Source organism: Pan troglodytes, chromosome 4 (genome assembly GCF_028858775.2).
Source record: "Pan troglodytes isolate AG18354 chromosome 4, NHGRI_mPanTro3-v2.0_pri, whole genome shotgun sequence".
Classification (NCBI taxonomy): domain Eukaryota; kingdom Metazoa; phylum Chordata; class Mammalia; order Primates; family Hominidae; genus Pan; species Pan troglodytes.
In genome coordinates, this window is record NC_072402.2 from 142,790,129 (window position 1) to 142,808,267 (window position 18,139).

The following is an 18,139-nucleotide window of genomic DNA, read 5'->3' on the forward strand; positions in this document are numbered from 1 at the left end:
TTGCCCCAAGTTTGGGACAGCTGTTACCATGCCCTGCCCTGGACCACTGAGGTTCTGTTCACCCAGTGGGACCTTCCCTGTGGGAGCACCCAGGCCCCTGCCAGGGAGAAGAGTGGCAGAGGGGGTGTGTGTAGGGAGTGGAGAAGCAGGCAGCCAAGAGCCTGTTCTGGAGAAGCTGTAGGAGGAAACAGTGTGAGCTGAGGTGCCATAGTCCCATTGTTCCACCAGACTTCACTTACAAGACACAGATTCAATGATAAAATCAGTAAGAATTTCAAAACTGTGATTGCAAAGTATTAAGCCCCAAGCCCAGGGCCCATGTAACTGCACAGGTCTCAGCCTATATAGCCAGTCGGGATTCCACATTCTAGTCCCTGTTCTGCCATTTCTGGTTCACTGGGCCTGGTCTTCATATGGCAGTTTTAGAACTCAGTTTCCTCCTTATAACATGGAGATAGAGCCTATCATAGGCCCAGGCCCTATGCCCACAAGGGCCAACTGAATTTAATAGTCAAAAAGGTAATCTGACAGCATTGAAGGAGGATGTCAGCCAATTTTAAACTTCTAGCTATCTCTGAACCATGCAGTATCTAGAGTCTTGTGAATTAATATTGAAAAAGAAATTCTGTAATTATAAATAACATATCACCTCAGGGTTTTAATGGTACCGGCAGTGTTGATTTGTTAAATATACATATTTTAAAAATGAGTTCTATGACTTTGTTTTCAAATTTTTCAAGTTTCTCTTATTCTCCAATAGGATCTGAAAGGAGGAATTGCCACTTATCCCATGTACCTGGGGGAATATTAGAAGCTGACATTTACTGAGCACCTACTATGTGCTGGTGACAGCCATATGCCTCAGTTTCCTGTGCATTCCCTCACCCACTCCTCACACAGCTGTTTCAACTACTGTGGTTCTGTTCCTTCTTTATCTCCAAGTTAGGATTACCAGATTAAGCCTTATATAAAATATATTTACAATAAATAATATTATACATTTAAGCTAAGAAAACTATTTGATTTTTCAAATTTATCTGGGCATCCTGTATTTTATCTGGCTTCAAGTAGAGCATATGCTGTGCCTCTCACACAAAACTGAAGGCTTTCTTCTTTCTAGTGATTCATTCTTTCCATAAGAGTTTATTGCCCATCTATTTGTGCATTTATATAAAAATGTGTGGATATGTGTGCATAAGTGTGTGTATGCAGAGAGAACAAGAAGAATAAAGCAAGAAGAATAAAGCATAAGTGTGTGTATGCGGAGAGAACAAGAAGAATAAAAACACTTCAGAATGTTTTATATACCAGTCATGCTGCATAAGAGTGTCAGAACACTTTTCATTTTATTGTAATGGCTTCAATTTTTCCAAATAATTGCATAGTTTCTACCTCTAACATCAATTGTGTATCAAAAATATCACCAAAATTGCTAGAAAGAAAAGTAATTTTCTCTATTGCCTCTACTAGCATCATTGTAAACTAAGGCAGTGTAACCAATGGAGCTAGCTGCTCAGCAACCTTCTCTGCAGTTAAATTATTTGTTCTTGGAGTCTCTATGGAGGAACGACTATGTGAAAGATACAAGAGGGAATAAACCAATGAAGCAATTGTCTCTATGTCAGAAATGGACATTTGACACTTCATTCATTGACATCTAATGAAGCTATTATATGGAAAGGGCTGTAGGACCACCGAGCTTCTCAAAGGAGTGAGGCCTGGGTCATTTCACTTATTAAACTAACCCAGTATGTTTTTTTTAAAAAAATGAAGACATCCCAAAATAGAGTTTCCAAAATTATGATAAAGTTTTAATTTTTACATTTAACAATTTAGCCATGAAAATTACAACTCAATGTAATCGTACTATTCTGTGCTCAAAAATACATGATTTATTTTTATAACATAATTTATTATAGATTCTGTGGTCATATAATGCAGCAAACACTCACCTTGGCATAGTATCTGAAATTCTCAACTGGAAGCCCACTGTGAACATTTGAAATAGAGTCCCATTCCCCTCAAGCACTTTATATTCCCTTGGGGCATGGCGAAGGTATTATCCAGCTCATCAGGGAATTCGTGGAAAATGATTGGAGAGTTCAAATGGAAGTGAGACAGCCTCCAGGTGAGCCTACTAATCCCCCCTCCCTCCTCTGCTTCACTATTTCTGATGATTTCTGATTAATATCCTGAAACAGCATCCTATACTATGTTTGGCATAATGAACTTCCCACAATTATCTTTAAAAATAAACAGATAATTTTTATTATTTCTTAAAACATTACATGTTTTTATGTCTGGCTAGCTTGATTAATAACAAAAGTAAAATAATTACCAGTAGTTATAAAGCTACTACTGTGTTCCAGGGTGCAATGTTATTTCTTTATAGCATTCCCCTGAATCTTAACAAAAACTCCATAAGGCCGGCAAATGAATGAATCTTAAGATATCAGAAGGTTTATGTCTACTCCCAGTGAGAGTTTGTCACTTTGATTTGTTTGATTAAATATATTTAGGCAAAAGAAGGAAGCTTTGCTTTAGTCACTGAAAGCTTCGTTGAACTAAGCTACTGAAAGCAGGGTAAAGGTTAGGGTCAGACTCTCTTGCAGGATTCATGAGATGTCATGCTCACAAGAATGACATTGATTTGCTGTTCTTGTTGGCTTTGTTTTGTCTAATTTTTGTAAGCCTGGAAAAACTAGCTAATTATGTGCTTAGTAAGCCAATTCACTATCGATGTTGTGTCAAGCCTCAGGCTTCTTCAAAAGGCTGGTATGCACACACGGTGCTTATTTAAGATCCTTATATAATTCGATATGCATTATGAAACAGAAAGTGCAAATGTAGGGTCATATTTTGCCTGGTTGAATACGTTTCCTCAGTGACTCATATCACAGATTTTCAGATCCTAGCATATGATGAGCCCTTCAAGATCAGTTGTCCTGAAATGACTAAAAATGAATGACTAAGTTATTTAAGGCAGTTTAACTGCTGGCCCTCTGTAGACCACTACAAGCTATAGTATTCTTGGTTTCCTTAGAGATTTTCCCTAAGTCCCTGAAAAGCAGAGGTATCAGAAGAATTTATTACTAAATTCTCATAAGTATTCCTTTGTGCCAGGAGTTACAAATTGTTATTTGTATATGACCTACAGATATGTTTTTTGTTGTCATTTTTTGTCTTGCAAAATGATATATGTTTTAATAATTTAGCAGGATGTAAACATCAGGAGGTTTCATACACATATGTACATATGTATACATATACACACATACATATATGAATGAATAGATGCATTGATGGATGTGTGGATGGATGGGTGGATGGATTTTGATTTTGATTTTGGCTTCTTGTGAACAAATTTGAGGATGTAGCAAAAAAGGGTCTGCATTTCAGCATAGCAACAGATAGCCAGAACTCAGGAGTGGGTTCCACTTCAGCCTGAGAGGGCTTTCTCCAACTCACGAGTCCTTACCCTCCCTCTTGTCCTTTGGTGCTGGGACAGATTATCTGCTGCCATGTATTATTGTATTCATATGCTTTGTTTGTCTTCTAAGAAACCCAATTGCTTGCACATTTGTGGTAATGACATTTATTCAATATTATTTAAGTACTTACTACATGCCAGCTATGGAGAATGATGAAAAAAACCCCTTTTTCCCCACTTAAAGCTCTCAAGCTTATGTGAGAGATACAGATATCAAAATTTATTCTGTTACAGCTCATGATATGTGCTTTCTTTAAAGCTTATTTAAAGAGCATTTTTCTGAATACGAGGGGAGAACTGGGGGAGACCTCACAGAGGAGGTTATTTAAATATGGTTTTGTAGAAGAAGTAAGACTTGTCAGATCAAGAAAGTGAGATAAAACATTTTGTGTATACAAAGTGTCAGAAAGACATGGAAATAGACTTAGGACCAGCAATTATTGGACTTTCATAGGAGGCTGAAGGGAAGATTGAGCAATAAGATAATGAGGCTGGACCTTGAATGCTATGATTAGTAATTTTTTAATTGCTATCAATGGTTATCAGGAGAATTAATAACTGAAATCTACCATGCTTCAATTTGCATCAATTTCTATTTCTTATTACAGTTTCCAAAGATATTTTCTCCCTTAAAAGTACTACTTGTACAGGTGTTCATTTAGATAAAACTTCTCTTCTTCAAGATAAAGAACAGTAATCTTATTTAAGACTTTCTTTTAGAATCTATTTTCTTTCTCCTAAATATATTTTGTTCATCAATGGTCCTGTGTATCTAAAAGACCAATTGGTCTTTTCATGTAGTACAATACTGATTGCTTAGACTTTGGAGTCATTAGTAGCCCTTGGTCCCAGCATGTTTGGGAAAATTAGCCTCAATTTCCTCCTTTAAAATGGGCTTAATAAAATTTTCCCTACAAGGTCGTGAAGAATTAAATACAAGTGCTTAGCCTAGTGCCTAGAACTCATTGAAAATTAGTGTTTACTGTTTGAGAATTTTAGCAGTAGAAATCCAATCTTAGTAATAATATTCAAGACTCCAGGCCGGGTGTGGTGGCTCATGCCTGTAATCCCAGCACTTTGGGAGGCAGAGGCAGACAGATCACGAGATCAGGAGATGGAGACCATCCTGGCTAACACAGTGAAACCCCGTCTCTACTAAAAATACAAACAATTAGCTGGGCATGGTGGCAGGCGCCTGTAGTCCCAACTACTCAGGAGGCTGAGGCAGGAGAATGGCATGAACCCGGGAGGTGGAGCTTGCAGTGAGCAGAGACTGCACCACTGCACTCCAGCCTGGGCAACAGAGTGAGACTCTGTCTCAAAAAAAAAAAAAAAAAAAAGAAAAAAAGAAAAAGACTTCAGATGACCATAACCACATTAACTTCAGAATATTTTTCAACTTCTAAATTACCTGTCTTTTTTTAACCCTGTCTACTAATTGTGTTCTGCATAACCTCCTAGTTTTGAAATTTTCCTCATTTTTTTCTCAAAATATATTTAACAGACTCACTATTCATGTATTTCCTCTTATTTCTTTTAAAACATAATAAGGCATTCAGAATATGTGAAGAATTTGTATAAATCAATTGACAAGACAGACAATGCACATAACACAAATGGCCAAAGAATTTATAAAAATGTGGTCAACTTTGTCAGTTATCAGATAAATATAAATTAAAGTCACAGTTTAACACATTACTACACACACACACACACACACACACACACACCAGAATAACTAAAATTCAATAGCCAAAACACAACAAATATTGGTGAAGATGTGCAGCATTCAGAAATTTCATATGCTTCCAGTAGGAGTCTAAATTGGTATAATAATCTTAGAAAACTATTTAGCTTACAAAAGGACCTGAATATACCATAATAGCAGTACTGTTTATAATACGGAACACTGGGAAAGCCACTTAAGTGTCTGTCAACATGAAATGGATAGATAACTGTTGGCATATATACCCAGCGGAGCAACGAGTTATTATACAACGTTGGTTATAAATAACAAATATAAACAAACTATGGGGAGAAGAAGTTAGAGTAGGAATTCCAGAATGGTAAAGTAAGGAAATTGAGGAACACTATTCTAGCAAATCAACAATTTTTAAATTTAACTTTTAAGTCCAGTGATGAATGTTCAGGTTTGTTGTATAGGTAAACTTATGTCATGGGGTTTGTTGTACAGATTATTTTGTCACCCAGGTATTAAGCTTAATACCAATTATTTATTTTTCCTGATCCTCTCCCTCCTCCCACCCTCCACCCTCCAATAGGCTACAGTGTGTGTTGTTCCCCTCTGTGTGTTCATGTATTCTCATCATTTCGCTCCCACTTATAAGTGAAAACATCCAGTATTTGGTTTTCTGTTCCTGAGTTAGTTTTGCTAAGGATAATGGCCTCCAGCTCCACCCATGTTCCTGCAAAGAATGTGATCCCATTCCTTTTAATGTCTGCATATTATTCTATGGTGTATATGTACCATATTTTCTTTATCCAGTCTATCACTGATGGCCACTTAGGTTGATTCCATGTTTTCGCTATCGTGAATAGTGCTGCAATGAACATACGAGTACCTGTGCCTTTATCACAGAATGATTTATATTCTTTTGGGTATATATTCAGTAGTGGGATTCCTGAGTGAAATGATATTTCTGTTTTTAGGTTTTTGAGGAATTTCCACTGTCTTTCACAATCGTAGAACTAATTTATGTTCCTACCAACAGCATATAAGCGTTCATTTTTCTCCACAACCTCACCAGCATCTGTTATTTTTTGACTGTTTAATTATAGCCATTCTGATTGGTGTGAGATAATATCTCATAGTGGTTTTGATTTGCATTTCCCTAATAATCAGCAATGTTGAGCTTTTTTTCATATGATTATTGGCCACGTATTTGTCTTCTTTTGGAAAGTGTCTGTTCATGTCTTTGCCCACTTTCTAATGGGGTTATTTGTTTTTTTCTTGTAAATTTGTGTAAGTTCCTTCTAGATGCCGGATATTAGACCGTTGTCAGTTGCACAGTTTGCAAAAATTTTCTCCCATTCTGTAGGTTGTCTGCTCACTCTGTTGATAGTTTCCTTTGTTGTGCAGAAGCTCTTTAGTTTAAGTAGATCCTATTTGTCAATTTTTGCTTTCATTAAAATAGTTTTTGGTGATTTTGTCATAAAATCTTTGCCCATTCCTGTGTCCAGAATGGTATTGCCTATGTTGTCTTCCAGGTTTTTTATAGTTTTGGGTTTTACATTTAAATATTTAATCTATATTGAGCTAATTTTTGTATATGGTGTAAGGAAGGGGTCCAATTTCAATTTTCTGAATATGGCTAGCCATTTATCCCAGCACAATTTATTGAATAGGGAATCCTTTCCCCATTGCTTGTTTTGGTCAGGTTTGTCAAAGATCACATAGCTGTAGGTGCGCAGCCTTGTTTCTAGGTTCTCGACTCTGTTCCATTGGTCTATGTGCCTGTTTTCATACCAGTACCACGCTGTTTTGGTTACTATAACCTGGTAGTATAGTTTGAAGTTGGTTAGAATGATGCCTCTAGCTTTGTTCTTTTTGCTTAGGATTGCCTTAGCTATTTGGGCTCTTTTTTCATTCTATAATATATGAATTTTAAAATAGCTTCTTCTAGTTTTGTAAAGAATGTCACAAATCAACAATTTAACAGGTAAAAATTATTTTTAAAAAATCATGTAAAGTCTCAAGAAAATATGCTAAGGGCATATAGGGCAAATGAATGAAAAAAGTCATTCAAGAAAATCTACTAAATCTTAGAACTGAAAGAGTCTATGGCATTTGAGCTTTTGGCATTTGGCATTCTTTTTTCCTCTCCCAGCTTGTGTTATGGAGGCTCTACTTCTGGTGCCCTATTCCAGCAAGTGAGGCCAAGAAAACCTGGGATCATTTTCCTCCCAGCTGCTAGTCTGAGGCTATGGTTTTATCCTGGGAGGGGAAGGAAGACTGCCTGCCTTCCCTGCCTTCACTCAGTTCTGTGTTGCAGAAGCTTTGTTTCAGGCTGGCATGGCAGAGGTGATCAGGTCTACCTTCCTCCACCCAGTCCTCACTTGTGGACTAGTAGGACAGAAGCTCTATTCTAGCATAGCAGGCCTCATTACTCATGAGGCGCTGATTGCCTCTGCCCCAACTTGCTAGGGTGGAGGTTCCATGACAGGAGGGACAAGCTGAGAAGTCCAGGGTCTGTCATTTCCACAGTGTCCACTTCTAGAGCAGGGGGTGTCACTTCAGGAAAGCAAATCTCTGCCCTCAGTTCTGGTGCAGTGGTACAGGATTTCTGCCCAGGGGAAAGGTCAAGCCATAAGGAAGAAGAGCAGCTCTACCTGAGGGTACTGACTTTACTTGGATAGAGTGTTGAGAACTCCATGACCAAATGTGTTGCCAAAAACTATGTACTCTTGGTGGAAAATAAAAAGGATGTTGGCGCCACGGTACAAGCAAAACAGCAGAGCACACAGAAGTTTAACATACAGAATCAAGGAAAGACAAAACTAAGAGCTCTGCTGGGATAATGTCAATATTAGGAGTCAGGGAGACTGTCTTGGAATGCACTGGGCTACACTCACACAGGAGCAGTCAGAGTAGGATATGGGCAGAATTGAAAGCATTCCTCAAGCTGCACATAGTTACATCTTAACAGGGTGGAAGCCTCACTGGTCAGCAGAGGCTCAACCCTCTGACCAAACTGTGACTGAACAACAAGTACTTTGACCCAAGGGGCAACTCTTGGAAAGCCAGGCTTAAAAATAAATTGCACGCCTTTGTGGGAGAATGGAAGACTGTGTTCATGTCCAAGACTGAACCCTCCCAAGAAAGAGCACAGAGATAATCACCAATCACTATTCCTTTGCTGAACTCTAGACAAAATGCAAACCGCATGAACTGTGTGTGATAGCAGCTTCCAAGCCACATAGACCTTAAACAGTAAAGAGTAAACATCTAACTTATTTGAATATAAGTGGCTTAAACCAACACTGGGGCAACCCCTAGGAAACAAGACTAAGAGAAACAGGAAGAAAAAGACTAAGCATGTACACTCTGTGTGTGGGGAGGACAGTGGGGAGTAGAATTCCCATAATTAGTTCAGTCAAATCACTAAACACATAAGCAAATGACCAAGCAAACCATAAACTCTGGAGTGGAGAGAGCAGATCAGGCTCCCCAAATTGCTGCAATATTATCTACAATGTCTAGTTTTCAAAATATAAAAATGAAGTAGGAAAAATGATGTACCAAAGAAGTAGGAAAGTGTGATCAATGCACAAGGAAAAAGCAGGAAATAAAAATTGACTGTAGGGATCTAGGTGTCACATTTAGCAGAAAAAAGATTTCAAAGTAGCTATTATAAATATATTCAAATGATTAAAGGAAACCATCCTAAAGAATCAAGGAAGCTATAATGACAATTTCTTGTCAATAGAGATTATTAATAAAGATATAAGAATTATAAAAACATAGAAAATCTGGAATTAACAAGTAAAATAAATAAAATGAAACATTCATAATTTTCCCAGAAAAAAATATTGGGTCTGTGATTCAATTTGTTTTATTTCATTTATTGATTTATTAAATTATTTTTTTGATTAATTTATTTAACAAAACAGTACTTATTTAACACAAGGAAGAGGTGGCAGATATTATGGGAGTTTATAACAGAAGACCTGCCTTTGTTTGGGAGCTCCAGGTAAACTTATCTGCAAAAGTGGAATTCGAGATGAAGACCAGGAAATCTTCCAGGTTAAGAGAGGGGGAAAAGCATTCCAAGCAGAAAGAAGTTTCATGAGGTCCCTGATGCAGGAAAGAAGTTGGCATCTTATAGAAACAAAAATACAAAGTCACCTAAAGATTGAATGGGAGACTGTTTCAAGATAGAACTAGATATATAGTCTCAAAAATGATATCCAGACATTTACAGGGAGTAATTAGTTTTATCAAGAAAGTCTTTAAACAATGATTTCTGGCCCCAATTTTGTTTTATTTCTAGAATATATTATCCTCACTGTAACCAGAATAATCTTCATGAAACAAAAATCTAATTATACGATGCCTTCACTTACACCTCTTAATAGCTCCCCACTGCTGGCCCTTGACTACTTCTCCACAATCATTCCTTTTCTCACTTCCTCCCCCACTAGCTGCCCTCCAGAACTATCTGCCATCTTCAAACATACTTGCCCTCCCTCATGCCTCTAGGTCTCTGCACATGCTGTTCCCATTGCCCAGAATTCTCCCTACAATGCCCGGAATTCTCCCTACAATGCTTTTTTTCTCTCACATTTCAACCTAAATGATAGCGCTTCTATGCAGGCTTCTTTGAATTTTTGTCTGTGTTAGGCATCCCTCCTCATTGATCCCAAAGCCCTTCATAAGTGATAACACAATTGTCTTTTATGTGGCTCTTTACCTCAACATTATAAACTCTCTGGGAGCAGGTATCTGTCTGTCATATTCGTCATAGTGCCTCAGCACTTAGAATGGTGTTTAGCACATATGAATGCCCAATATGATTTCATTTAATTAATGGATCACTGTGGCAAAGTAGTATTGATCTTGTCTAGAAGATACTGAAACTGAATGAATCAATTTTTGACCAGATTTTTCTAAGTAAAAGGAGTATGAAAATAAAACAAGTCGATGTCATGAATATACCTATGGTAGGCTGAGTAATGCCTGTCATCCCCCAGATGCCCATATCCTAATTCCCAGAACTTATGAATTTGTTACCTTGCATGGCAAAATGGACTCTGCAGATGTGATTAAATTAAGGATCTTCACGTGAAGAGATTATCCCAGATTAGCTGAGAGAGAACAGCAGGAGTATCAAAATCAAAGAAGATAATGTAATGGCAGAAGGAGAGTCAGGTTTTGAAGATGGAGGATGGGGTCAGGCACTAAGCCCAACAGGTAGCAGCCTCTAGAAGCTGAAAAGGGCAAGGCAATGATTCTCACCTACAGCCTCCAGACGTGATGAAGTCCCACTGACAACTGATTTTGGAATTCTAACCTCCAGATTTATAAGATCATAAGACATTTTTGTTGTTTTAAACAACCATCATTGTAGGAATTTGTTACAGTAGCAATAGGAAATGATACAATATACTTCAGCCTTTCCTCATACAAAAGGTTTTCAGGAACAGGACAGAGTGGGTGTGAATAAATGTAATTCCTATTTGTGTTCCCATGTCATCTATTTAGAACTGACTCACCTGGCTTATTGGAAGATGTATCCTTTAAATAAACAACAAAATTTATTGTATCAGAATATGTCTTTCTGATATTCTGATATTCACATGCAACTGGAATAATTACATGATATTTAATGTACAGATTTTGTGCACTATAATTTTTACTTCTTACACTGTCAGTGTTATAGGTTAAACACTATTACCTGATTCATATCTCAAGTGTATCAAAGAGAATAGATAGTAATAATAACATTGGAATTGACGGATATATATTTTTTCACTTTGGATGTAGAAACGGTTTTGAAAAATAAATTTGAATTGGGTTTATTCTAGAGGATTTGAGAGAAGGATTGAAGCAGATAGTAGCATCATCAGAGTTTCTTACAAATTGTACTTGAGGTCAAAGTAGTTTGGTTGTAAATTAACAAAATAGTTTAATGAGTTCAACTGATACCAGAATTACACCAAATAGAAAATAAGAAATATAAATTAGTCACTGCCATATTTTTCAAATTTGGTAATATTTTAATTATGTGGTTGGCAGCAACATTTTACCATTTGTAAAAAAAAAAAAAGAAAAGAAAAGAAAAGAAAGAATAAATAAAACCTTGATAATCAATTCTGTTTGCCTTTATTTGTCTAGCAATGCACAGTCCCGGCATCAATATATGGGTTTTTTCTGGCAGACAAACAATTGTCTCTTTTAGATCCATAAGGTATTTTTAAAGTTAACATGTAGTATGCCTGGTTGTTTTAATAAGGTACATTAGATAACCATCAGAATTTTCTAATAGCTGCCACACTTTTCTTGCTATCAATTATTCACCAAATGTGTCACAAAATCGCATGTTACATTTTATTATAAAAAATCCTGATGTGTTCTGTTAAAAACCAAAATGTGCTATGCTTTACCCAAAAGAAATCTGGTACTGTTTTCCATAATAATTTTATTTTGATTTTTGCTCTCTACCTTTTATATTTCATCATAGGTTTTACTGGGCTTAATTATAAATCCATATGTATTTGTTCAGAAGTGCCGGTTTGATACTTTTCCAGTGAATAAAATTTGCAAGAGACTAACCCATTGTATGAGATGATTAATTTAATTCCAGATTTATGTGCACTTTTGATGAATGATTTCCCATAGTAAAATAACTTGAATAGTGTATTAGGCACCATTATTCATTTTAATACGTTTACACAAAGTGAATATCACTATTATTATAGATCAGCTGTGAAGATATGGCTTTCATTCCATGCTCATCAATTTTTTAGTCGGAAAGACTTTCTTCTATGAACTTGGAGAAAGAGAAAATTATTCTGAGACTATTAAACCTCAAGACTGGTTTTACCTACTATCTAGGAGGAAAAAAAAAACTGATCCATAATACACACAAACCTTTTGCTGTGTCAGTATTAGGTACCTATTTGTTTAGACTACTATTGTTGATTGCTATCAAAAGCTGTAGTGAGGTGTCTGTCTCCTTGATTGCCATCAAAAGCTGTAATGAGAAGTGTCCCTATCCTCTACATTACACCCCAAATTAGGAATAAAGTGACTTTTTCTATCTTAAAGTCATAAAAGTATCATAGTAGGATTGTAATCCATTTGTGGGAACAAATTAGCAGAATAATTCTAAAAGCTTGAATACAATTTTTTTTGGAAAATTTCATATTCAGGACTAGAATGTGTTTCGTAAAAAAAAATTAATGAAATGCATGTATCATCTGTTTGGAAAAAATAAATGAGAACAAAAAAAAATGAGTAGACAACCATGAGAGAATATAGAGAAATCCTTCATCAGGACCCCAATAGGTCCTGTCTAAAAAAAATTAGTTTACGGCAGGTAACTTTGCATATATTGTTCTTCTGTGAAGGTTGTTCTTGTACTAATTGTATAAAGTGCAATAAGGTATTTTAAACATTAGGTTCTTCTGAGTCCATCCTTACCAACTAATCTTTTGAGGGTTTGGCTTCCCCTGTGCTGTTAAATCTAACTCAAGCATTCTGGTCCACTTGACAGCCGGAGAAGTGGGGTTTTGAAAATAATATAACCTACTCTGTCATCTCCCATCCAATTTTTTACCTGAACCTGTTCACAGATTCAGAATTCCTTGAATAGAAGGTAGGCCAAGTTTCTTTGAGGAAAGACTCAATATCCCAAGTCTTTCACCCACCTTTTCTTAAAGAAACCCAAGACCATTTTCCAAGGGAAAAAGAAACATCCCAATGTTTGAAGGATCATTAGATATGGACTCTGAGACTATAGTAATCCTGAGAAATTAAAACTCCATTATAATTCCCCAGGAAAAATGTGGATTTTTTAAGCTTAGTAATAAAAGGGTTTCTTAAGTCCATCTTACAGAAAACCAATGGATTTAAGAACTCATCCAGGGTCATTTCTCAGTTCCTGAATGCATAGTAGAATCAGACATATGTGAATGTTGGATGAATCCCTACTTTCACTTCCTAACCTATGGGGTGAGGGCTACTATGGTAGGAAGGACCAACTGAAGTCATTAGAACTGCTCCCCCAGTCCCCTGACCAAAGACATGCACACATATAATCACAATACAGTAAGCCAAAAGCAATACCATATTCCTAGAGAAGTTTTAAAGATTATCAGTTGTATCAAAGACTGAAATATAGAGTAGTGATGCCTACATCTCATTTAATTTACTTCTATTGCCTATGTTGTAGACAGACCTGTCTTGGGTAATTAGACTGGATTTTCATATATTTAATCACATAGTAACCTCAATTTTAGCTGCTGTTCTAAGCATTGTCTCTTTATTTGAGCAAATCAACATAAATCCTAGCATTCAACTTGCAGCTATTAATCTGTCAAATTCTTTTCCTTTATACCAATTAGCAAAATCCACCAGACACAATTTTTCTCATCCTTAACAGGGCAAGCAGTTTACTTTACTATCTTACCTCAGGTTTACCAACTTTCTTTCAAAATTTGGCATGCAGAAACCTTGAGCACCCTGCCATCTCACATGGCATCCTATTGGTCTACACGAGGATGATCAGATCTACTAATCAAGAATGATATGGTGAAATTAATGTGCACCAGAAGGTAGGAGATGAAAATAAGAAAAAAATACAGTACCTGTGACCTCACTGAGGTTCTTAGGGGCCTACTGGTCTATGACATATCTCTGCAGTTCCTCTACTCTGAAGGACAAGTTGCTGCACCTATTACTTTCTTTAATATGAAAAAAAAACATAATGCTTGTAAGACCTCTTCAGATTCCGAATAACTGGACACCACATGTGAATGTATTTCTTCAGCCCATTTCTGAAATGATCTGTAAAGTTGACTCTTTTGAGTGAAATCCAGAGCAAGAAAAAATGTCTGTAATTGGTCCAGGCTGGATTTTAAGGTGTTCTATTTGGGCCTGTGACCAGACTTACATTACTCATGGGTCTATTACCTAACAGAGTGCTGTATGGAACTTCTGATAAATTCTGATAGGAGATCTCCAAAGGTTGGGGGGAAACCTCACGAAACTATTCTATTGAGAAATAGCTTCTGTTGGCACTGGTAGAAACTATATGCTTGATTGTGGGACAATATTTGTAACTGACCCTGGAACCTGAGCTTCCAATCATTAACTGGGTGTTCACTGGTCATAAATTGGAGCATGGAGAGAAGTCCTCTATTTTTAATTTAAAATGGTAAGTATGAGGATAGGCTCAAGTATGTTCTTATGGTGCAAGTAAGTTAGATGAATATTGACTCTGACATGCATGACACTTGCGACTAATGCATTGCACTTCTCCATCAACCCACACCTGTAGCCTAATAGAGATTTTCGTATGACCAGATTACTGAAGGAGAAAAAAACTGGAGCCTCATTACTGAGTATATTATGTGATATGCTGGCACCGGCTAGAAACAGATGGCTGTAACACTAAAACCTCACTCAGAGTGGCCTTAAAAAACAGTTTGGAAAGGAAACATTCCCAGGGAGCAGAATGTGGAGCAGTGATCCTGTTGGCCATTTTTTCTGGAAAGAAAGATGATCAGAAATATAGTCTAAAATGACACATGGCCAGTGAACAACAGTTTGATAATATGGCAGACACTTGGGAGTAACAAAAATGGAGAAGTTTTTGTGGATAGACCTCTTAGAAATGGGCACGGACTGTGAGAATATTTGCATCTCATGTGCTCCAAGACCATCTCCTTTATAGAAGAATCTCAAAAATCAAATGCGCAAGATAACCCACTCTATGCATGTCATACACACCTTTTTCCCAAATGCCTAGTGTTTGATAAAAGGGTTTTTATAATAAAGTGTTTAGGACTTTTGTTACAGAGATATTGGCTAGGCATTCCCTCATGAAGCCTGATCTGGCTACCACTAGTACTGAGGGTCTAACTTGCTGATGACAGAGACCAATACCGGCAAATCATTTCTCTAGCATCAGGTTGCTCCTCTAAGCCCCTTTTCATCATAATTTATTTTAACTGAAATAAACATGTAGGACATGAATTTCTCCCAATACCACCATCTATGGATTTATTAATGCTCTATGCACCATCCTAATCTCATACACTTCATTGCCCTGACACAGGAACTCATTTTAGAAGTCAGGTAATGAGCTTTCTCCTTTGCGATTTACTTCTCTATGTTCCCCATCATCCAGAAGCAACAGACTGAAGAAAATGTGGAAAAGCTACTAAAGATCCAGTTTTAGTGCCAGCTGGGTGACAACACTTAGGATTTTTGGAAAGCTAACCCTATAAATTGTGGCATATGCTTTGAACCAGTGACCAATGTCTGGTGTATTTTCTCCTATAACTATGGGTGAAAGAAAGAGTAACTGTTTTCACTATTCCATCTAATGGTAGATTCACACAACTTTTGCATTTTTTTCTTGCATGTTTCTACACCTTTGGGCTCTGTGAGGTCTTCATTCTCAAGGCAAACAAACAAACAAACAAACAAACAAACAAAATCTATTTCCACAAGGGAATACAGAATGGATACAGAAGTTGAGAATATCACCTGGTCATTTTGGGTTCCCTATGCCACTAAATCAATAGGAAAAGAAGAGGATGCAATGAAAAATCCCAACTAAGAAGGGAAAACAGATTGTTTCAACATAAGGGGTAAGTCTGGATATGTTTGGAACCAAAAGGATTATCAAGGTCTACTTTCATGTACAGAGGTAAATGTTAAGAGAAGATCACTGCAACCCACCAGAGAAGTGACTTCTAAGGAGTGAGACTCGAGGAATGAAAATTTGGGTCATCCTTTATAAAAAAAATCATTATCATCTGAGGTGTTGTCTCTGAGCCAAGATAACATAAAATGGGAATTGAGAAAACTAAGGTATCATTGATAGTCATTTCTGTTTTCTTGATTGTTCTCTTATTGTTAAAATGATCCCTTTTGCTTTTCTTTTTGACTTCAAATTTCATAATATAGGGTACTTCCAGACATGTTCGAAAGTGAAATAGTGCCATATATACTTGTTTTTGAGTTCTTCACCAGCTAAGCATGTGAACTGTGTGAAATGAGAACAACAGTAGTACTACAAGGTATCTATGAACTCTGATCCTGTTTTCCTACTTGTAAAATGAGACTTTCAGATTATGTTGAATTTCTTTTCCAGCTGTAAGTTTCCATAATATTTGGAGTATAGAAGGGGAATATCCGGTATAGAAAAGATCAGTATAGAAAAGCATTCAATTTCACTTTTCATTAAATCCCTTTGATTTGATTTTTTCCTTAGTTATTGGGTGAACTTTTGGCTTCCTACTAAGTTAGAATTTTCACAGAGCTAGGATGCTAGCCAACTTGCTGAAATTCTTACTGGGATAAAACTGTATGGTTGACCCGTGGGGCTGACATAAAGCGAATGAAATTCAACACCTGTGTTCTAATCCAACAATGTTCCTGACAAAGAAAGGTAAAGATTAAAACCAAGTAAATGAAGTTAAAGCAACTGTCTTTCATTTTTGCAACCCTATTAGCAACCAATGCTGTAGGTTTCATGGCTTGGAACTTTTAAAATGGATTTTATTAACTGTAGGTGAGCATATCAGTGTTAATAGAATTAGGCAGAATTGCATGAAGCAAAAGTAAAAATTGAATACTTTTACTTAAACCAGAGCCTGGAGCTCCATAAATACTTGTTAATTACTTTGTTCCTTGACATGAGATTTGGTATGTGAAATCATGATATGAAAGGAGGATATGAGCTTTGGACAGAAGCGTATTTGAAGCGGGTATTTCTGTTTTTCTTTAACTGTATTACTGTGAAACTGTTACAGCTCCCTAATACCCAGTTTTTCTATCTTTAAATGATTTCCACTCTGGAGTCCGAAGGTTAGAGGAGATATGGCCTATAAGTGATTACCATAGTGCCTGCCATAAGTCCATTTTTTTTTTAAATCTACCCTACAGGGATTTCAAAGTGGGTACAGAGATAGAGGAATTAAAGTTGATTTGAGTTAGGAGAGAGTTAGACCTGAATCTAAAGTTGTAAACGTTTTGTTACCACAAACCAAGAGGGTGGAAGTGCAAAATTAGGCTAATGATAAGGCAAGCATCACCCCTCATGGAAAAAAAGCCAGATTTTATAGCACCCAGATTCTCAAGTAGACCTCAATTACCAAGAAATTGTATGAACATCTGTAAGTCATCATAGAAAACAAAGGACATTTTGGTTGTAATTTCAGGTTTTGTTCAGATGTTTGTCATCATGTACTAATCAAACACACTATAACCCTATTGAGAAATGAATATGTTCCAGGCTAGAGCAATAATCAGTAAAGAAATTAAGTCAGGCTTTCTCCTTTTTTTCCTCTCTTGATCACAAGGCAATGCCTGGAGATCTAAAGTCCTGCCAATTAATTGGGTGTCAGCTAAGCACTGAGTTTGGAAATAACATTATTTTACAAATATTTATAGAATTATTTTTATTCTCTGATGTCCTAGGGATTTTCTCAGGAATTAGCTGAGCTCAGCCAATTACCTTCACCTCGTTTTATCTCTCCAAGATCGGATGGAGGCGGCAGGGCTTGATGTTCAACTATTGACTTCATTCTCAATAAGATGTAATTATTATGGTTACACTCTTAACTTAGAGCTTTTGATTATTCATATCAGTTGAAGTTTCCTTTTGCTCCCATGTTGTATAAAGCAGTTTCTAAGTAGCTTAATAGCCCGAATAAAAAGGAAGAGTATAATCTAATTTAAATTTATCTTTAGCATCTTTGACCACTTAGTATCATCATTTACACTTCAACAATATAAATTATCAATTCCAGACTATTCTCTTCTCTCCTTTTTCTATATTCATTTTAATTATATGTTGCTTTCCAGATTGACTTTCTCCATTTGTCTCAAATTTGTTAAATCTGGAACTTAAAAAAGAAAGCTGCAGATCTTACCAAGATTATGAATGTTATAAA